The sequence below is a fragment of the Prionailurus bengalensis genome, chromosome A3 (genome assembly GCF_016509475.1).
Source record: "Prionailurus bengalensis isolate Pbe53 chromosome A3, Fcat_Pben_1.1_paternal_pri, whole genome shotgun sequence".
In the NCBI taxonomy this organism is placed as follows: domain Eukaryota; kingdom Metazoa; phylum Chordata; class Mammalia; order Carnivora; family Felidae; genus Prionailurus; species Prionailurus bengalensis.
Genome location: NC_057354.1, coordinates 78,901,794 through 78,924,325, shown reverse-complemented (window position 1 = coordinate 78,924,325; position 22,532 = coordinate 78,901,794). Strand labels below are relative to the sequence as shown.

The window sequence follows — 22,532 nt, the reverse complement described above, 5'->3', positions numbered from 1 at the left end:
TTTGTGCTCAGCAAATTAGATTCTGGAAAAGATTTTCCAGTACCTTGAGTTCTTGGAGAAACTTTGTACCTTGGATTTATAACTTGGGAAATCTCAAAAGATTTTTTTACTTCACCTAGGGAAAATGATGGAAGTTTGATGAAATCGCAATATGTTTTGAGAACTTCATTTTTCTCTAAAAGTTTCCTTTTTAAAAAATGTGCTATTTATATTCCTTATTATATCTCAATTAAAGATAAGGTATCAAGGATGCTGTGGTGCTTGACATAGGAGTAAAATTCTGAAGTATCAGAGTTGACACCATGCTTTCACAGGATTAAAGAACACCCAAATAAATGTTCTTAAAAAATATTTTTTTAGTACAGCTCACACACAATGTTACATTAGTTTCAAATGTACACCATCATGATCCAAATTCTCTATATGTTACGCTATGCTCACCAGAAGTGTAGCTGTATCTGTCACAACACTATGATAATACCATTGACTACATTACCTATGTTGTACCTTCTACTCCCACAGCTTATTCCTTCCATAACCAAAAGTCCAAAATTTCCCACTCCCCTTCACCCATTTTGCCCATCTTCCCATCCCCTTCCCCCTCCCCTGACTAATAACCATTAGTCGTTCTCTGTATTTACAGATATGATTCCACTTTTTATTTGTTTGTTCATTCATTTGTTTTGTTTTTAAAATTCCACATATGAGTGAAATCATATGGTTTTTGTCTTTCTCAGTCTGACTTATTTCACTTCGCATAATACTCTCTAGGTCCATCCATGTGACTGCAATGGCACAGTCTCATCCTTGTTTATAGCTGCATAATAATCCGTTGTATGTGTATACACATCTTCCTTATCCATTCATCTATCAGTGGACATTTAGGTTGCTTCCATATTTTGGCTATTGTAAATAATGCTGCAATAAACACAGGGATACACATATCTTTTTAAATTAGTATTTTCATTTTCTTTGGGTAAATGCCCAGGTGTGGGATTATTGGATCATATTTGATTTATATTTTGAATTTTTTGAGGAACCTCCATTCTGTTTTATGCAGTGGCTGCACCAATTTACATTCCCACTAATCGCACAGGAGGGTTCCTTTTTCTCCACATTCTTGCTCACACTTTTTATTTCTTGACATTTTGATTATAGCCGATTTGACAGGTGTAAGTTTTTTTTTTTTTTGAAAGACTCATGGCCAAAATGGAATTAAGTAATGAAAACTTTAATACAGTTCTTACAGGTTATTTTGTATTATAAATGCAGGCTAGTAGCACCAAGTGCTTCCATAAGTTATAATAGAATCTGTTTTACTCTACATTTTATTATTTTTAAAAATGTTTATTTATTTTTGAGAGAGAAAAAGAGAGAGGGAGAGAGAGAATGAGTGTAGGAGGGGTAGAGAGAGAGGGGAGGATAGAGAATCCTAAGCGGGCTCCATGCCATCAGTGCAGAGCCCACCATGGGGTTTGAACCCATGAACTGCTAGATCTGACCTGAGCTGAAATCAAGAGTCAGACGCTTAACCAACTAAGCCACCCAGGTGCCCTGCTATGTTACATTATTCTTAAAAATTTTATAAGCATGTGGCTCAAAAATATGTTTCATAAAGTTATTCAGCCACTTCACTCTTTCTAAATCTTCATATTAAGTGCAATCTATTTCCCTATTTAATAATTTGAAAGTTTCAAATTGACTTTGTATGCAAAATCATTAGCTTCACAGTCATCATTGATTACTGTAGTATTTTACTCTTGCAATAATAAATATGAATCTATATATGTATTTCATCTACCATGTAGAATTTCCACTTATAAAACACATAAGGAAAATGTATTCAAAATTACATCTAGAAAACTCACTCATTTTGGAAAACAAACATTTTAATACTAACAGTGAAACCAAGTCACATACCTTGTTTATATAATTGTTGCTGATACACTGATTAGATAGGATGGTGATGTCTGCTTTCACAGAATCACTGATTACACACAGTTACAGTGATGTTAGATATGATATTCAAGTGGGCACTTGGTCAGAGCCAAAGTCAATTGTCAGATTATGGGTGAATTCTGAGGTTGAACCCAAACTTCAGAGTGTACCTAATATTTATTTGTTTATTATATAATTTGTCCTATGGCACTAATATACTATGTACATTATACAACACACACACACACACACAATTTAAGCAGAAGATAGAATTTCTAATATTTTCTTCCTGGTGTCCAGTGAACGTTCTTGTGTACACCCTGGGATGTGTGCACCTCACTTTGGGGGACCACTGACCTATAATAAAGATCAAGCTCCTTAACCTGGTATAATAGAGCCCTCAAGATCTGGTCACTGTTTTATCTGTCACCTTTCCATGCCTTGACCTTATCCTCTAACAACACTGAATTACTTGTAGTTCCCTGCCTCTGTGTCTTTGCCCTGTGCCTAGCATGCCGTTTTCTTTCTTTGCTTGGTTTAACCCCATTCATCCTTTTGTCTCAATGCAGACATCACACTGTCCAGGAAGTTCCCTGGCACTCCGTTCTTCCTTTGAGGCTGTGTTAGGTGTTGCTCCTCTTGGCTCCCAAATTCCTAGTGTGTAGTTCTGCTTTTACACTTATTTATTGTGTTTTTTATTGTCAGGAGGGACCATGAAGTGATTTAGCTTATGTTTTTGCAATCATGGAGGACTGTGGTTGAAATAGAAATTAAGCCGAGTTATAGATAAATAGAAAACATTGTGTTTTCTATACACTTGAGAGGTTTTCAGGCTGAGGTTTGAAACTGCCTTCTTTACTGACCCTGGCCCTTAGCACAAGGAATCATACTTTACCCAGGGGTTAGGTTCAAAGATGAATGTGAAGCTTTATATACATATATCATTAGTTATAGTGCTAAGAAGTAGATGCACTGCCGAAAGAAGGTATTTCAGGAGAATTTAAAAAGGGAATGTTTTCATTCATTGTATTTTCTTTACTCTCACATACATTTCTGACACCAAGTATGTGGATTTTCCCCACACTGACCAATTCTCTGACACTAGCTGGGTATCCTCAATTCAATTCAATTCTAACACTAACCAGAATTAGCACAGACACCACAGTTTAAGGGATTGGTCCTACAAGAGTGCCCCCACTTCAGACTCCATTCACAGGTAATAGGTCCCCAAGTTACCCACAACTTCTGTTGGATGTGGCTACAGATTGGGAGTTCCCACAACCCCCTCCTTGGGTTTAATAAATTGTTAGAGCAGCTCACAGAATTCAGGAAAGACAGTTTACTTACTATTGCTAATTAATTAAAAATAATATTTTAAAGGATACAAAGGAACAGACAGATGAAGAAATACACAATGTAGGAACTTCGGTTCCCATGGAGTTGTCCTGTGCCACCCTCTTGGAGCATGGAAGGGTTCACCAACCCAGAAGCTCTCTGAATCCCATACTTTGGGGATGTTTATGGAGGGCTTCATCACCTAGCCGTGATTTGATTATCAACTCCACATCCAGCTTCTCTCCCCTCTCCTGAGAACTGGGGGAGAGAAGGGCTGAAAGTTCCAAGCTTCTAATCATGGTCTTTCTGGTAGTCAGCCCCATCCAGAAGCCCACCAAAATTTGCCTCATTAGAACAAAAGACATTCCTATCACCCAGGGGATTCCAAGAGATTTAGGAGTGTGTTTTAGATGTGTTAGATGCTCCTATCCCTCAGGAAATTACAAAGGTCTTAGGAGTTCTGGGACAGGAACAGTTGTCAAAAACTAATATTAGAATCAAAGATTTTCCTAGCACTCCTATTTACAAGGGTTTTAGGAGTCCTGTGTCAGGCAGGAGCAAGGGGCAGAGACCAATATATACAGTTCTTACTATTTCACAGGGACTACTTACCAGGGTGTGTAGGTAAGCCCTGAGGGACTTTGCTGTACTTGGGACTTCACTTGCAGGTTCTGTTTCAACTGCCAGCCCACAGGAGGGAGTAGTTACAGCATTCAGAGATAGAGAAAGCTGTATGGACAAAGTTACCTATCAGGAGCAGAGATCTCTAAAGTGACCCTATTGGGAAATAAATACTCTGACTTTGTTCTCTTGCTCTTCCGTCTTCTGCCAGGGCCCCCTACCTTTAGCTGAACCCGACTGGAAGACAGAAGGCAAAACAGCCTGTTGATGCAGTCCTGGGCACAGAGCATGGGAGGAGGGTGATGAGAGGCCCAGGAGGGTCCCAGTTTCAAAGCACCCTTGAAAATCCCTCAAAGCACCCCCAGCCCCTCCTCCACTTAGTCTTGATGTTTCATATATGAAACCTTTCTTTCTTTCTTTCTTTCTTTCTTTCTTTCTTTCTTTCTCTCTCTCTCTCTCTTTCTTTCTTCTTTCTTTCTTTCTTTCTTTCTTTCTTTCTTTCTTTCTTTCTTTGAAATCTTTAAATAAGTGACTTGGCATAAAGTGATGGTAAATGCAAAAATCTTTCCTTTATTCTCTTTCCTCTGAGAAGACTGCTCTCTCTCAGCCATTCAGCCACGGCTCTTTGGGTGAAGTGGTGGGAAATTCTATAATGTAGAAAATTAGCAAAATATCAGACATCACAAATTCAAATGCTTCAGGGGGCCAGACAGGTGATGAGAATCAGATCAAATAAAACATGGATGCAGGCAGATGCAGGCAGGCAGCGGGTGATCTCTGGTTCACTCTCCTAATGATCTCTCCTTTCATCAGCCTTTAGTTACTAGTGATGAGCAAGCAGTGTTGGCTAATCATTTCTGGATGCAGAATGGGATTGATATAAAGCAGTCTCTCCTAAACCCTTCAGAAAGACCAGTCCCCTTAATAAGTGTGGGCAGAGACTGGAAGCACTTCTGGGGGCCTACTGTGTGCAAGCACTGTTCTAAGTGCATCCCCTGAATTAACTCCTTCAATCCCTTCCAGGTCCCTACAAGATAGGAGTTATGATGATCACTCCTTTACAGGTGAGGAAGCTGAGGCACAAAGATGTTAAGGAGGGACCAGGTGATCTGCTACATCTCTTCAGCAGTACATTCTGGGTGGAACTATCTAGCTTGCAAGAGCCAAGGGGATTAATTATTAATTTCTGAATCTGATTTGAATTTAACTTGGCTTAAAAAATGACTTGAGGTATGTAGAATAGTTCACCTTTGAAATATATTACAAATTATATCATTAAGAAAAGGGTAAATCTGGAAAGTAATAGTACCTGCATATTTGGCCACAATCATGGCTGCATTGACCTCCTGGGGCAGGAAGTCATAGCAGCCCTCTCTTAACTTGTTTGGATACCTTCTAGGGGCTCTTGTACTTCAGGTGCTCCATGGGTACCCTGTACTTCAGGCACATTCCCTTGGAAGAGCTAAACAGTGGGAGAAATAGGCTTCGTGGGAGGTTCTTCATTCTTGACTACCTTAACCTGCCACCTGCAGCTCCTCTGTCTTAGATAACCTATGAATGTTTGACATCAACAATGAGTATTTAATCACTTCCAAGAAGCATCAACATAAGACAAACAATTATTTGCAAACTTCTAGCACTATGCCAAATAAAAGTGTTCAGAAAGGACATCTTGCCTTGTTCCTGATCTTAGGGGGCAAATATTCATTCTTTGATCATTAAGAATAATGTTACCTATACGTTTTTTATAGATGCTCGTTATAAAGTTGGGAAAATTTCCCTCTATTCTTATTTTTATCATAAATGGATAGCATGAATTCAATAAGGTCACAGGATATAAAATCAACATGCAGAAATCTGTTGCAGTACTATAAACCAATAATGAGGCAGTCGACAAAGAAGTCAAGGAATTAATCCCATTTGAAATTGCATCAAAACCCATAAGATAACTAGGAATAAACCTAAGTAAAGAGGGAATAGTTCTGTATACTAAAAACTATAGAACATTTATTAACGAATTTGAAGAGGATGCAAAGAAATGGAAATGGAAAAAGGGAAAAGTGGAGGGTGGCATGCCGAAGAGTGAAACTGGACCACTCTCTTACACCATACACAAAAATAAATTCAAAATTGATGAAAGGCGTAAATGTGAGACAGGAAACCATCAAAATCCTATAGGAGAACACAGGCAGCAACCTCTTTGACATCGGTAAACAGCTTCTTACTAGACATGTCACTGAAGGCAAGGGGAACAAAAGCAAAATGAACTGTTGGGACACATTTCCAAAGAAGACATCCAGATGGCTAAAAGACACATGAAAAGATCTCAGCATCATTCATCACTAGGGAAATACAAATTAAAACCACTATGAGTTACCACCTCACACCTGTCAGAATGGCTAAAATTAACAACACAAAAAACAACAACAGGTGTTGGTGAGGATGTGGAGAAAGGGGAACCCTCTTGCACTGTTGGTGGGAATGCAAACCGGTGCAGCCACTCTGGAGAACAGTATGGAGGTTCCTCAAGAAACTGAAAATAGAACTACCCTATGAACCAGTGATTGCACTATTAGGTATTCATCCAAAGGATACAATAATACAGATTTGAAAAATACAGCACTCCATTTATAGCAGCATTATCAACAATGGCCAAACTATGGAGAGAGTCCCAATGTCCATCAACTGATGAATGGATAAAGAAAAGAAAATGTGGTGTATTTGTATTATGGAATATTACTCAGCCATCAAAAAGAGTGAAATCTTGGGGCGCCTGGGTGGCGCAGTTGGTTAAGCGTCCGACTTCAGCCAGGTCACGATCTCGCGGTCTGTGAGTTCGAGCCCCGCGTCGGGCTCTGGGCTGATGGCTCAGAGCCTGGAGCCTGTTTCCGATTCTGTGTCTCCCTCTCTCTCTGCCCCTCCCCCGTTCATGCTCTGTCTCTCTCTGTCCCAAAAATAAATAAACGTTGAAAAAAAAAATTAAAAAAAAAAAAAAGAGTGAAATCTTGCCATTTGCAATAATGTAGATGGAGCTAGAACATGTTATGCTAAGTGAAATAAGTCAGTCAGAGAAAGACAAATATCATATTATTTCACTCACATGTGGAATTTAAGGAACAAAACAGATGAACATATGGGAAGGAGAGAGGAAAAGAGAGAAGGAAACAAACCACTAGAGAGTCTTAATAATAGTGAAACAAACTGAGGGTCGATGGAGGGAGGTGGGTGGGAGATGAGCTAGATGGGTGATGGGTATTAAGGAGGGCATTTGTGATGAGCACTGGGTGTTATATTTAAGTGATGAATCACTGAATTCTACTCCTGAAGCAAATAGTGCACTGTATGTTAACTAATTAAGATACAAAAATTATGTATATTAAAAAATAAATGGATATTCAGTTTTATCAAATGAAGTTTTCTACATCAATCAATCTGATCATGTAATTTTTATTGTTTAGCTTGTGGATATGGTGGATTACACTGATTGTTTAAAAAATGTTGACCCAGCTTTGCATTCTTCTAATAAGTCTCACTATGGTTATAGTATATTTTCTTACACATTCCTGGGTTGGATTTGTTAATATTTGTTAAGAATTTTTGCATGTAAGTTCATGAGAGATATTGGTCTGTAGTTTTCTTTTTTGCACTATTTCTGTCTGGTTTTGGTTCCAGAGTAACACTAACTCCATAAAAGGAATTAGGAAATGTTCTATTTTTTGGAAGAGATTGTGTAGAGTTGATATTAACTCTTTAATTGTTTGGTAGAATTTTCCAGTGAAACCACCAGGGCCTAGAGATTTCTTTTTTAGGAGTTTTAAAATTATGAATTCAATGCCCTTAATAGTTATAGGGCTATTCAAACAGTTTGTTTTATAGACTGTTTGATAATTTGTGTTTTCCAAGGAATTTGTTCATTTCATGTAAGTTGTCACATTCAGGTGTGTAGAGGGTTTTTTTTTTTTGTTCGTTTTGTTTTTTGTTTTTTTGTTTTTGCTTTTTTTAGTGTTTCCTTATCCTTTTGATGTCTGCAGGGTCTGAGGTGATATCTCAATTCATTCTTTTCCTTTTTTTAATCAACAGCTTTACTGATGTATAATTGATATAATACAAAAAAAACCCTGCACGAATTTAATGTATGCATTTTGGTGAGTTTGGACATAGGCATACAATCATGAAACTGTCATCACAATCAAGGTAATAAACATATCCATCACCTCCAAAAGTTTCCTTGTGCTCTGCCTCTTTTGTTGTGGTGAGAACACTTAATATGAGATTTACCCATTTCACAATTTTTAAAGTACACAAGACAGTATTTTTAAGTGTAGGCTCTATATTATATAGCAGATTTATAGAACTTATTCATTCCCAGCCTCTGGAAACTACCATTTGACTATCTGCTTCTGTAAGTTGACCACTTCAGAGACCTCATATAAGTGGAATAGTACAGAATCAGCTGTCCTGTGACTGGCTGATTTCCCTGAGCATAATATCCTGTAGGTTCATCCATGTTGTTCCATATGGCAAGATTTCCTTTCCTTTTTAAAGGCTGAATTATATTTCATTGTATGTATATACCACATTTTCTTTATCCATTCATCTGTCAACGGACATATGGGTTATTTCTATATCTTGGCTATTGTGAATAGTGCTTCAGTGAACATGGGAGTGGAGAGAGCTCTTTAAGAACCTGATATCCAGAAATATATTTGTCCAAAAGAATTGAAATTAGGAAAATTGAAATACTTTGTCAGTTTACAAATTCTTTGCTCTATCCCTCCATTCTGCTGTTTAGTGTGACGCAAGTTTGTATCTTTTCAAAGAATCAACTTTTGGGTTTTTTTCACCCTTCCTATCATTTCTTTAATTTCTTCTCTTATTCTTATGATCATCTATGTTTTTGAACCCATTCTACTCTTTTTTTAGAAAATGTTTATTTATTTTTGAGAGAGAGAAGGAGAGCAAGTGGGGGGAGGGACAGAGAAAGATGGGGTCAGAGAATCCAAAGAGGGCTCTGCACTGACAGCAATGAGCCAGATGGGGGGCTCAAACTCACAAACTGTGAGATCATGACCTAAGCTGAAGTCGGGTGCTCAACCGACTGAGACGCCCAGGCACACCTGGGCCATTCTGTTGCTATTTTCACCTTGTTAACTCGAGTTATTTATATAATTAATTTTTAGTCTTTTTTCCTTATATAAGCACTTAAGACTACAATTTTTCCTTAAATATAATTTTTGCTATAGCCTAAAAGTTTTGTCATGTACTAAATTTTTTTTCTTTTTTTAGGTAAAAGACTGACTCAAAGCACAAAACAGACTGATGGATTTTAATGTGATGGAGTGTGCAGAGTTCACTGAGATGGTTTCAGATTCTACATTCAGCCAACTTCTAAGAAATTATATAAGAAAGAAATATATATAAGAAATTATATATATATATACATACACAGATATACACATACATACAATGAAATATTGCTAAGCCATCAAAAGGAATGAAATCTTGCCATTTACAAAGACATGGACAGAGCTAGAGAGTATTATGCCAAGGGAAATGAGTCAGACAAAGACAAATACCATATGATTTCACTCATGTGTGGAATTTAAGAAACAGAACAAATGAGCAGAGGGGAAAAACAAAAGAGAGAGACAAACTAAGAAAAAGATTCTTAACTATAGAGAACAAATTGATGGTTATCAGAGGGGAAGCGGGTGGGGGGATTGGTGAAATAGGTGATGGGGATTAAGGAAAGCACTTGTCATGACGAGCACCATGTGACGTATAGAAGTGTTGAATCACTATATTGTATACCTGAAACTAAAGTAACACTGTGTTAGCTAAGTCTATGTTAAATAAATACTTAAAAAAGATAAAGAATGTTATCAAAACATAGAATTAAATTTGGAAGTACAGACATTTTAAGTCTTTATTTTTTCTTTTAACTTTTTAAATGATTTATTTATTTATTTATTTATTTATTTATGAGAGAGGGAGGGAGGGAGGGGCAGAGAGAGAGGAAGACAGAGGATCTGAAGTAGGCTCTGTGCTGACAGCAGAGAGCCCAATGCAGGGCTTGAACTCACGAGCCATGAGATCATGACCTGAGCTGAAACCAAGAGTCAGATGCTTAACCAACTGAGACACCCAGGTGCCCCTAGTTTTTCTTCTTTTAAAATTCCAGTTGAGCATCTTTTCATGTGTCTGTTAGCCATCAGGATGTCTTCTTTGGAAACATGTCTATTCGTGTCTTCTGCTCATTTTTTACTGGATTTTTGATTATTTGTGTTTGTGGTGTTGACTTAGATAAGTTCCTTATATATTTTGGATATTAACCATTTATCGGACATGTCATTGCAAATATCTTCCCCCATTCTGAATATTGCCTTTTAGTTTTGTTGATGGTTTCCTTTGCTGTGCAGAAGCTTTTTATCTTGATGAAGTCTCAATAATTTATTTTTGCTTTTGTTTCCTTTGCCTCAGGAGACATATCTAGTCAGAAATAGCTATGGGTGATGTCAAAGAGGTTATTGCTTATGTTGATGGTTTCCTCTCTCACATTTAGGTCTTTCATCCATTTTGAATTTATTATTGTGTATGGTGTAAGAGAGTGGTCTGGTTTCATTCTTCTGTATGTCACCCTCCAGTTTTCCCAGAAGCATTTTTTGAAGAGATTGTCATTTTTCCATTAGATATTCCTTCCTGCTTTGTTGAAGATTAGTTGACCATATAGTTGTGGGTTCATTTCTGGGTTTTCTATTCTGTTCCATTGATCTATGTGTCTGTTTTTGTGCCAGTACTATACTGTCTAAATCACTACAGTTTAGGTACTATAACTTGAAGTCCAGAACTGTAATGCCTCCAGCTTTGCTTTCCTTTTTCAAGGTTACTTTGGCTATTTGGGGTCTTTTGGTTCCATACAAATTTTTGTATTAGTATGGAATACAAATAGGGAGTTGTAAAATTCTGTGAAAAACTGGTGGTATTGTGATCGGGATTACATTAAATGTGTAGATTGCTTTGGGTAGTATAGGCATTTTGATGATGTTTATTCTTCTCATCCATGATCATGGAAATGTGTTTCCATTTCTTTCTGTCATCTTCAGTTTCCTGAATAAGTGCTTAAAGTTTTCAGAGTACAAATCTTTTACATCATTGGTTAGCTTTATTCTAGGTGTCTTATGGTTTTTGGTGTAATTGTCAATGGGATCAATACCTTGATTTCTCTTTTTTCTACATTATTGGTGTATAGAAATTCAACAGACGTGGGGCGCCTGGGTGGCTCAGTTGTTTAAGCATCCAACTTTGGTTCAGGTCATGAACTCGCGGTTCATGAGTTTGAGCCCTTTGTCGGGCTCTGTGCTGATAGCTCACAGCCTGGAGTATGCTTCAGATTCCGTGTGTCCCTCTCTCTCTGCCCTTCCCCCACTCATGGTCTGTCTCTCTCTCAAAAATAAACATTAAAAATATTTTTAAAGAAGAAATGCAACAGATATCACTGATTTTGTATCCTGCAACTCTATTGATTTGTGTATCAGTTCTAAAAACTTTTTGGTAGAGTCTTTGGGTTTTCTTTTCTTTAAAATATTTTTTTATGCGTATTTATTTATTTTTTGTTTTTATTTTTAAAATATTTTTTATGTTTATTCATTTTTGACAGAGAGAGACGAAGCACAAGCAGGAATGGGGCAGAGAGAGAGAGGAGACACAGAATCTGAAGCAGGCTCCAGGTTCTGAGCTGTCAGCATGGAGCCGGACACAGGGCTCGAACTCATGAACCGCGAGATTATGACCTGAGCCAAGTTGGATGCTCAACAGACTGAGCCACCCAGGTGCCCCATGTTTATTTATTTTTGAGAGAGAGAGAGAGAGAGTGCAAGGGGGAGGGGTAGAGAGAATGGGAGACAGAATCTGAAGCAGGCTCTAGGCTCCAAGCTGTCAGCACAGAGCCCAATGTGGGGCTCGAAGTCAGGAACCACAAAATCATGACCTGAGCTGAATCGGGTGCTTAACCGACTGAGCCACCCAGGTACCCCTCCTTTTTTTTTTTTAAATGTTTATATATTTATTATGAGAGAGAGAGAGGAAGAGAGAGAGAGAGAAAGAGAGAGAGAGAGAGAGAGAGAGAGAGAGAGAGAGAGATGAACAGGGAGAGAAGGAGAGAAAATCCAAAGCAGGCTCCATGCCTTTTGTGGGGCTCAATCTCATGAACTGTGAGACCATGACCCAAGCCTAAATCAAGAGTGAGATGCCCAACCAACTGAGCCACCTAGGTGCTCCTGGGTTTTCTATATGTGTCTTGCAAATAGTGAAAGTTTGACTTCTTCCTTGTTGATTTGGATGCCTTTTATTTCTTTTTGTTGTCTGATTGCTGAGACTGGGTACTTTGAGTACTATGGTAAATAACAGTGATGAGAGTGGACATCCCTGTCTTGTTCCTGACCATAGAGGAAAAGATCTCAGTTGTTCCCATTGAGGATCATATTAGCTATGGGTTTTTCATGTATGGCTTTTATTATGTTGAGGTATGTTCCCTCCAACCCTACTTTGTTGAGGGTTTTTATCATGAATGGATGTTGTACTTTGTCAAACGCCCTTTCTGCATCTATTGAAGGATCATACGGTTCTTATCCTTTCTTTTATTAATGTGGTGTATTGTGTTGATTGATTTGCAAATATTGAACCATCCTTGCAAGCCAGGAATAAATCCCACTTGATTGTGGCGAACGATTCTTTAAATGTACTGTTGGATTTGACTTGCTAGTATTTTGTTGATAACTTTTGCATCCAAGTTCATCAGGACATTGGCCTATAGTCCCCTTTTTTAGTGGAGTCTTTGTCTGGTTTTAGAATCAGGGTAATGCTGGCCTCACAGAGTGAATTTGGAAGTTTTCCTTCCATTTCTATCTTTTGGAACAGTTATAGGAGAATAGGTATTGACTCTTCCTTAAATGTTTGGTAGAATTCCCTTGTGAAGCCATCTGGTCCTGAACTTTTGTTTGTTGGGAGATCTTTGATTATTAATCAGTTTCTTTGCTGGTTATAAGCCTGTTCAAGTTTTCTACTTGTTCCTGCTTCAGTTTTGGTAGTTTATATGTTTCTAGGAATTTATCCATTTTGTCCAGATTGTCCGATTTGTTGGCATATAATTTTTCATAATATTCTCCTATAATTGTTTGTACTTCTGCGGTGTTGGTTGCTATTTCTTCTCTCTCATTTGTGATTTTTTAATTTGGGCCTCTTCTCTTTTCTTTTTGATAAGTCTGGCTAGGGGGCTATCAATTTTGTTAATTTTTCAAAGAACGAGTTCCTGGTTTCACTGATCTCATCTATTGTGGTTATAGTTTCTATATCATTTATTTCTGTGCTAATCATTAGTATTTCCCTTCTTCTGCTGGCTTTAGGTTTTACCCCCCCCCCCCCCCCAGCTCCAATAGGTGTAAGGTTAGGTTGTTTATCTGAGATTTTTCTTGCTTCTTGAGGTAGAGCCATATTGCTATGTACTTCCCTCTTATGACTGCTTTTGCTGCATCCCAAAGGTTTGGGACTGTCATGTTTTCATTTCTGTTTGTTTCCATGCATTTTTAAGTTTCTTCTTAGTTTTCCTGGTTGACCCATTCATTCTTTAGTAGCATGTTGTTTAACCTCCATGTATTTATGTTCTTTCCATTTTTTTCTTGTGGTTGACGTCAGTTTCATAGCATTGTGGTCAGAAAATATGCATGGTATGATCTCAGTCTTTGTGTACTTGTTGGGGCCTGATTTGTGACCTGGCATGTGATCTATTCTGGAGAATGTCCCATGTGCACTCAAAAGGAACGTGTGTTCTGCTGCTTTAGGGTGGAATGTTCTGACTATATCTGTTAAGTCCATCTGGTCCAGTGTGTCATTCAAGGCCATTGTTTCCTTGTTGATTTTCTGCTTAGATGATCTGTCCATCATTGTAAGTGGGGTGTTAAAGTCCCCTAGTAGTATTGTGTTATTCTCAACAAGTTCCTTTATGTTTGTTGTTAATTGTTGTATATATTTGGGTGCTCACAAGTTGGAGCTATAAATATTTACAATGGTTAGATTTTCTTGTTGAATAGCTCCCTTTATTGTGATCTAGTGCCCTTCCTCGTCTCCCATTACATTCTTTGGTTTAAATACAGTTTATCTGATATAAGTATTGACACTCTGGCTTTCTTTTGACATCCATTTGCATGAGAAATGCCTCTCCATGCCCTCACTTTCAAATTATAGGTGTCTTTAGGTCTCAAACAAGTCTCTTGTAGGCAGCATATAGATGGGTCTTGTTTTTTTAAATCCATTCTGACACCCTATGTCTTTTGATTGGAGTGTTCTGTCCATTTACATTCAGAGTAATTACTAATAGATATGTACTTAGTGCCATTTTATTTCTTGTTTTGTCCTTGTTTCTGGAGATTTTCTCTACTCCTTTCTAGTCTTTGTCACTTTTTGTCTTTCCTTTCTACTCAAAGAGTCCCCTTTAATATTTCTTGCAGGGCTGGTTTAGTGGTCATGAACTCCTTTAGTTTTTGTTTATGTCAGAAACTCTTCATCTCTCCCTCTATTTGGAATGATAGTCTTGCTGGATAGAGTATTCTTGGCAGCAGATTTTTCTTGGTCAGCACATTGAATATGTCATGCCACTACCTTCTGGCTTGCCATGTTTCTGTTGAGAAATCTGCACGTAGCCTTATGGGTCTTCCCTTGTGAGTTAGGGACTTCTTTTGTCTTGTTGTTTTTAGGGTTTTTTCTTTATCACTGTGTTTTGCAAATGTAATTACATATGTCTTGGTTTTGGCCTGCTTTGGTTGATTTTGATGGACCTTCTCTATGCCTGCTGGATCTGTATATCTGTTTCCTTCCCTAGATTAGGGAAGTTTTCAGCTATAATTTCCTCAGAGAATCCTTCTGCTTCTCGACTCCTATGATACTAATGTTATGTTTGATGGAGTTTCTGAGTTCCCTAAGTGTACTTTTGTGAATTTTTTCTGTTTTCCAGCTTCGTTATTTTCCATAATTCTATCTTCTGTATCACTTATTCGTTCCTCTGCTTCTTCCATCCTTGTGATCATTACATACAGTTAATTTTCAAATCTCAGTTATTGCATTTTTTATTTTGGCCCTCTTGTTTTTTAGCTGATTTATCTCTGCAGTAAGGGCCTCCCTGTAGTCCTCCTTCCTTTCCCAAACCCAGCTAGTATCCTCATGATTGTTGCTTTAAATTCTCCATCAGGCTTGTTACTTATACCTGTTTTGATTAGATCTCTGTCACCTTATCTTGTTCTTTGATTTGTGATGACTTCTCTGTCTTGGCAGTTTGTCTGAGTCTCTCTTCTTCTCTGTGTTAGAAAAGCTTGTTATATTTCCTGCTCCTGTGTGTAATGGCTTTATAAAGAAGAGGTCATATAGTGTCCAGGGCCTGGCACTTCAGGGAGTGTCTGTAGTGTGTCCTGCATGTGCTCTGTTGTTTTGTTTTGTTTTGTTTTGGCTGCTCTCTCCCTCAGGCCAGTCATCTGCAGAGGTTTTTCCTTGACTGCAATGAGGAGTGTTTGAACTTTGGCCAGAATGTGGCAAGTTTTAACTAGGTGTGCTCTGGTCTGCTTGTTAAATGAGACATGCTCCTTCCACTGGAACTGAGGCCTTGCAGAACTCTCTGGTTGGGAGATATGGTGTGGGCAGGGGTTTCTTTTGGTCTTCTGGGGAAGGGGACCTCTGCACTGGGACTGAGGAAAACTTGAAAGAGAAGAGCAGTAGCGACAGAGTGTAGGTGTGTGGGGCCTTGTGTAAGCAGACTACGCAACTAGTGCTGGTGCTGTGCTATTTACTACAGGTGGCTCTGTTTCTATGCTGAGGGGCGGGAGAGGGAAATGGCACTCACCAGCTGCTTTGTTCCCAAGAGGCATCACTGTGCATGCTGCCTTTCTGGGAAATATTCTGAGAATGCGAATAATCACCTATCCTGTGCATCCCCGGTGTTTTTCAGATCACTGTTTTCACAGTTTGCCTCCAGGTTGTTTGCCTTCCTTCTCTCCAGAAGCAGCGCAGTCCCCTCTGGGCTGTATCCCAGCCAGACCCGCTGACTTTTAAAACTCCAGGCTTTAGGGATGGACTGTGGTGGGAGCCTGAGCTGGTCTTCTGGGGGAGGGTCCTGCCATGCTGGGATAGTTGCAAGCTAGATGGAGAAGGCAGTTGCGCCAGAGCACAGGGGCATGGGACTTGGCATAAGCAAATTAGGCAGCCAGTGTTTGTGATGCACTGCTTCCTGCAGGTGGCTCTGTGTTTATGCTGAGGAGGCAGGGGGAGGGAAATAGTGTCTGCCCTCTCCTTTGTGCCCAAAGAGGCATCTCCCGTACTCTGCCTCTCAGAGATGTGCTCTAAGAAGAGTGAATGATTTCCCTCTCTGTGCCCCAAGTGTTCTTCAGATTGCTGTTTACACACCATCTACCCTCACCCCCAGGGCTATTTGCTTGCCTTCCCTCCAGGAGTAGGGCAGTGCCCTCAGGGCTCTACCCCAGTCAAGCCCACCAAGCTTAAAATTCATCTTTAAGCCCCACTATTTTTAAGAACTCATAAAATTCAGCCTCTTTCATTTTCCCAGACAATGGCTCTGGGGAAGGGTTCTCCTTGTGCATATCCCTGTGTGTTCCACTCCTTCTCTCCTTTCTCCACGACCAGGGCTCCCTTCCCTCTGCAGCACCCATGATCCCTTTCTCCCCTAAACTGCTTCTCTGCATTTCCTACCTTCTGGAATGTGGCCTCTTCTCTTTCTCTAGTTGTGCAGTTTATTCTGTCAGTCTTAGGTTGATTTCTGGGGTATTTAAAATGATTTGATAATTACCTAGTTGTGTTCGAGGGACGAGATGAGTCCTCCTACTCCACCATGGAGTAGCTAAGAGCTACTCCACTCTTAGCTCTCTCCTCCATTTTTAAGTCTTTTAATAAAGATTACCAAACTGCAAAAAGAAAAAAAGACTATAAAAGGGTTCCTGAGACTAAAAATTTTAAGAATAACTGGTCTAGCTTATTGTAAATTTTTGTAAATATACCATATGTGCTAATTTTTAGAGACAGGACTCCATATATGTCCACTAAATCAAAGTTCCTAAGTGTTTTCTTATCATGTATTTCTATACTAAGTTGTATAGTTGTGTGTTGTTTTGTTTTGTTTTGCTTTTTGCTGTAGGTCCAATGTGGAGCTTGAACTGACAACCTTGAGATCAAGACTCGCATTATGTACTGACTGAGCCAGCCAGGAACCCCTCTTTGCTAAGTTTTTGAATGCCTGACCTACCAATGATCTGGGGAGGTGAACTGAAATCTTCCACTTTGATGATAATTTGTCAATTTCTCCCTGTAGTTCTATCAATTTTTGCTTTGTATATTTCAAAGACATTTGATTAAAGCAAATTGTCTGGCTTACTAGATATGTGATCTATGGCAATTTACTTATTTCCTCTGGGCTTTATTTTTCTCATTTGTAATATGTTGGTAACAATAGTATTACCTAATACAGTTGTCAGTAAATATTTGCTATTGGTATCTTCACAGCAGTAATTAGTGAGGGAGCAGAAAAGGAGAACAGTTAGCTTTATTCAGTTGCACTTTTGGCCAGGGGAGAAGTTGGGGGAGAAATATAAATGATTAAGGGTATTAAAGTGGAAAAATAGTAGTGGGGAGGGTAGGATGGCTAAGAAGAGAGGTGACAAGCCTGAGCTATGTGGGCAAAGATACCCTGGACATCTTAATGAGAGTGAACGACAAGTGTGGTGTGAGGGGGTATGAATGAGCTAGTGAGACAATTATTAGGGTAAATCTGAGGTCCAATGTGAGGTCTCAGGTGTTGGTGGAAGAAAGGGGTTAAGGTAAAGACTTGTTGTTTACATGGTTGCTAAAGCTACACAGAATAGGGATGGTACTGGATGGAAACGAGAACTTAAAGCCTTGTATATTGGTGACAGTGGAGCAGCAGGATTGCACAAACAAGAGAAGTGGTGCTTTGAGAGTGGCATTGGCAACAGAATGAATGCCAGTTCTATTTGTGGTATTGGGAACTTGGGAGAATGAGCCCCTTTGCTAGAGGCAATGCAGGGTAACTACACTTTCAGGAGAGCCAACTTTCAGGGCAAGAGGATGGAGAGGCTTAATGGGGTAGTGGGGAGTTGACAATGTTGAGGAGTGCATTTACTGTGGAATAGGGCAAAGTATAAAGCTTGGGGGAGGGAGCAGCGGGCCAGTGGGCCAAAGGAAAGAAAACACAAGTACTTTACATCTTGGCCAAGGATGAAAAGGTGTGAGGCATGCTAGGATCAGCCATCTGCAAAGTTTCAAAAAATATTATCGACAATGAGGCCTAGAACAGGGGCCAAGAGAGTGTCAGTTTCGTAATGATTTAGGAAAGGAGGAGGGCAAGGAGGGACAGTTACAAATAGATTGACAAGAGGACTTTTAATTTTTTTATTTTTTTCAAGTTTTTATCTCAATTCCAGTTAGTTAATATACAGTGTAGTATTAGTTTCAGCTGTAGAATTTAGTGATTTATCACTGACATATAACATGCAGTGCTCATCACAAGTGTCCTCTTTAATACGCATCACCCACTTAACCCATCCCCCCGCCCACCACCCCTCCAATAACCCTGTTTGTTCTCTAAAGTTACAAGTCAGTTTTCTGGCCTTTCTCTTTTTCCACCTATGTTCTTCTCTTTTGTTTCTTAAATTCCACATATGAATGAAATCATATGATATTCGTCTTTCTTTGACTTATTTGGCTTAGCATAATGCTCTGTCATTGCAAATGGCAAGATTTCAATGTATTTACGGCTGAATAATACTCTGTTGTATGTATATGTGTATACCACATCTTCTTTATCCATTCATCAGTTGATGGACATTTGGGCTCGTTCCATATTTAGCTATTGTTGATAATGCTGCTATAAACATTGGAGTGTATGTATCCCTTCAAGTTTATATTTTTATATCATTTGGGTAAATACCTAGCAGTATAATTGCTGGGTAATATTTTTAACTTTTTGAGGAATCTCTATACTGTTTTCCAGAGTGGCTGCACCAGTTTGCATTCCAACCAATAGTGTTAGAGGGTTCACTTTTTTCTACGTCCTCATTGACACCTGTTGTTTCCTGTGTTGTTCATTTTAGCCATTCTGACATGTGTGATATGATATCTCATCATAGTTTTGATTTGTATTTCCCTGATGATGAGTGAAGTTGGACATCCTTTCATATGTCTGTTAGCCATCTGAATGTCTTCTTTGGAAACATGTCTATTCATGTCTTCTGCCCATTTCTTAACTGGGTTGTTCATTTTTGGTTTGTTTTTTAAAAATTTTTTTTAACATTTATTTATTTTTGAGACAGAGAGAGACAGAGCATGAACAGGGGAGGGTCAGAGAGAGAGGGAGACACAGAATCTGAAACGGGTTCCAGGCTCTGAGCTGTCAGCACAGAGCCCAAGGCGAGGCTCGAACTCACGGACCGTGAGATCATGACCTGAGCCGAAGTCGGACGCTTAACCGACTGAGCCACCCAGGCGCCCTGGGTTGTTTGTTTTTTGGATGTTGAGTTTGATAAGTTTGTATATATTTTGGATACTAAATCTTTATCAGATATGTCATTTGCAAATATCTTCCCCCATTCTGTAGGCTGCCTTTTAGTTTTGTTGATTCTTTCCTTTGCTGTGAAGAAGTTTTTTATCTTTTTTTTTTTTAATTTTTTTTTCAATGTTTATTTATTTTTGGGACAGAGAGAGACAGAGCATGAACGGGGGAAGGGCAGAGAGAGAGGGAGACACAGAATCGGAAACAGGCTCCAGGCTCTGAGCTATCAGCCCAGAGCCCGACGTGGGGCTCGAACTCACGGACCGCAAGATCGTGACCTGGCTGAAGTCGGACGCTTAACCGACTGCGCCACCCAGGCGCCCCAAGAAGTTTTTTATCTTAACGAAGTTCATGTTTGCTTTTGTTTGCCTTGCCTTCGGTGACATGTCTAGTAGGAAGTTGCTCTAGCCAATGTCATAGAGGTTGCTGCCTGTGTTCTCTACTAGGGTTTTGATGGTTTCCTGTCTCACATTTAGGTCTTTCATCCATTTTGATTTATTTTTGTGTAAGGTGTAAGAGAGTGGTCCAGTTTCATTCTTCTGTATGTCACCCTCCAGTTTTCCCAGAAGCATTTTTTGAAGAGATTGTCATTTTTCCATTAGATATTCTTTCCTACTTTGTTGAAGATTAGTTGACCATATAGCTGTGGGTTCATTTCTGGGTTTTCTATTCTGTTGCATTGATCTATGTGTCTGTTTTTGTGTCAGTACCATACTGTCTTGATCATTCCAGCTTTGTAATATAACTTGATGTTCAGAATAGTGATGCCTCCAGCTTTGCTTTTCTTTTTCAAGGTTGCTTTGACTATTCAGAGTCTTTTGTGGGTCCACACAAATTTTAGGATTGTTTGTCCTAGTTCTGTGAAAAATGCTGGTGGTATTTTGATCAGGATTGCATTAAATGTGTAGATTGCTTTGGGTAGCAATCTTTGTGCCTCCAACCATGAGCTTGGAATGTTTTTCCATTTCCTGTGTCATCTTCAATTTCTCTCATCAGTGTTTTATAGTTTTAAGAGTACAGATCTTTTACTTCTTTGATTAGGTTTATTCCTGGGTATCTTACTGTTTTTGGTGCAATAGTAAATGCGATCATTTCCTTGATTTCTCTTTCAACTGCTTCATTATTGGTGCATAGAAAGGTAATAGCTCTCTACGTTAATTTTGTAGACTGAAAGTTTACTGAATTCATGTAACATTTCTAGCAATTTTCGGTGGAGTCTTTTGGGTTTTCCACATGGAGTATCATGTCATCTGCAAATAGTGAAAGTTTGACTTCTTCCTTGTTGATTTGGATGCCTTTTATTTCTTTTTGTTGTCTGATTGCTGAGACTGGGTACTTTGAGTACTATGGTAAATAACAGTGATGAGAGTGGACATCCCTGTCTTGTTCCTGACCATAGAGGAAAAGATCTCAGTTGTTCCCATTGAGGATCATATTAGCTATGGGTTTTTCATGTATGGCTTTTATTATGTTGAGGTATGTTCCCTCCAACCCTACTTTGTTGAGGGTTTTTATCATGAATGGATGTTGTACTTTGTCAAACGCCCTTTCTGCATCTATTGAAGGATCATACGGTTCTTATCCTTTCTTTTATTAATGTGGTGTATTGTGTTGATTGATTTGCAAATATTGAACCATCCTTGCAAGCCAGGAATAAATCCCACTTGATTGTGGCGAACGATTCTTTAAATGTACTGTTGGATTTGACTTGCTAGTATTTTGTTGATAACTTTTGCATCCAAGTTCATCAGGACATTGGCCTATAGTCCCCTTTTTTAGTGGAGTCTTTGTCTGGTTTTAGAATCAGGGTAATGCTGGCCTCACAGAGTGAATTTGGAAGTTTTCCTTCCATTTCTATCTTTTGGAACAGTTATAGGAGAATAGGTATTGACTCTTCCTTAAATGTTTGGTAGAATTCCCTTGTGAAGCCATCTGGTCCTGAACTTTTGTTTGTTGGGAGATCTTTGATTATTAATCAGTTTCTTTGCTGGTTATAAGCCTGTTCAAGTTTTCTACTTGTTCCTGCTTCAGTTTTGGTAGTTTATATGTTTCTAGGAATTTATCCATTTTGTCCAGATTGTCCGATTTGTTGGCATATAATTTTTCATAATATTCTCCTATAATTGTTTGTACTTCTGCGGTGTTGGTTGCTATTTCTTCTCTCTCATTTGTGATTTTTTAATTTGGGCCTCTTCTCTTTTCTTTTTGATAAGTCTGGCTAGGGGGCTATCAATTTTGTTAATTTTTCAAAGAACGAGTTCCTGGTTTCACTGATCTCATCTATTGTGGTTATAGTTTCTATATCATTTATTTCTGTGCTAATCATTAGTATTTCCCTTCTTCTGCTGGCTTTAGGTTTTACCCCCCCCCCCCAGCTCCAATAGGTGTAAGGTTAGGTTGTTTATCTGAGATTTTTCTTGCTTCTTGAGGTAGAGCCATATTGCTATGTACTTCCCTCTTATGACTGCTTTTGCTGCATCCCAAAGGTTTGGGACTGTCATGTTTTCATTTCTGTTTGTTTCCATGCATTTTTAAGTTTCTTCTTAGTTTTCCTGGTTGACCCATTCATTCTTTAGTAGCATGTTGTTTAACCTCCATGTATTTATGTTCTTTCCATTTTTTTCTTGTGGTTGACGTCAGTTTCATAGCATTGTGGTCAGAAAATATGCATGGTATGATCTCAGTCTTTGTGTACTTGTTGGGGCCTGATTTGTGACCTGGCATGTGATCTATTCTGGAGAATGTCCCATGTGCACTCAAAAGGAACGTGTGTTCTGCTGCTTTAGGGTGGAATGTTCTGACTATATCTGTTAAGTCCATCTGGTCCAGTGTGTCATTCAAGGCCATTGTTTCCTTGTTGATTTTCTGCTTAGATGATCTGTCCATCATTGTAAGTGGGGTGTTAAAGTCCCCTAGTAGTATTGTGTTATTCTCAACAAGTTCCTTTATGTTTGTTGTTAATTGTTGTATATATTTGGGTGCTCACAAGTTGGAGCTATAAATATTTACAATGGTTAGA

General features: G+C 38.8%; 1 long non-coding RNA gene across 1 annotated transcript; it reads left to right on the top strand.

The window, feature by feature from the left end:
• Positions 1 to 15,506: 15,506 nt before the first annotated feature.
• On the top strand, positions 15,507 to 17,324 carry LOC122466982. Its single transcript, XR_006292804.1, has 2 exons — positions 15,507 to 15,667; positions 17,084 to 17,324. It is a non-coding gene; the product is annotated as an uncharacterized LOC122466982 (long non-coding RNA).
• The last annotated feature ends 5,208 nt before the right edge of the window (positions 17,325 to 22,532 follow it).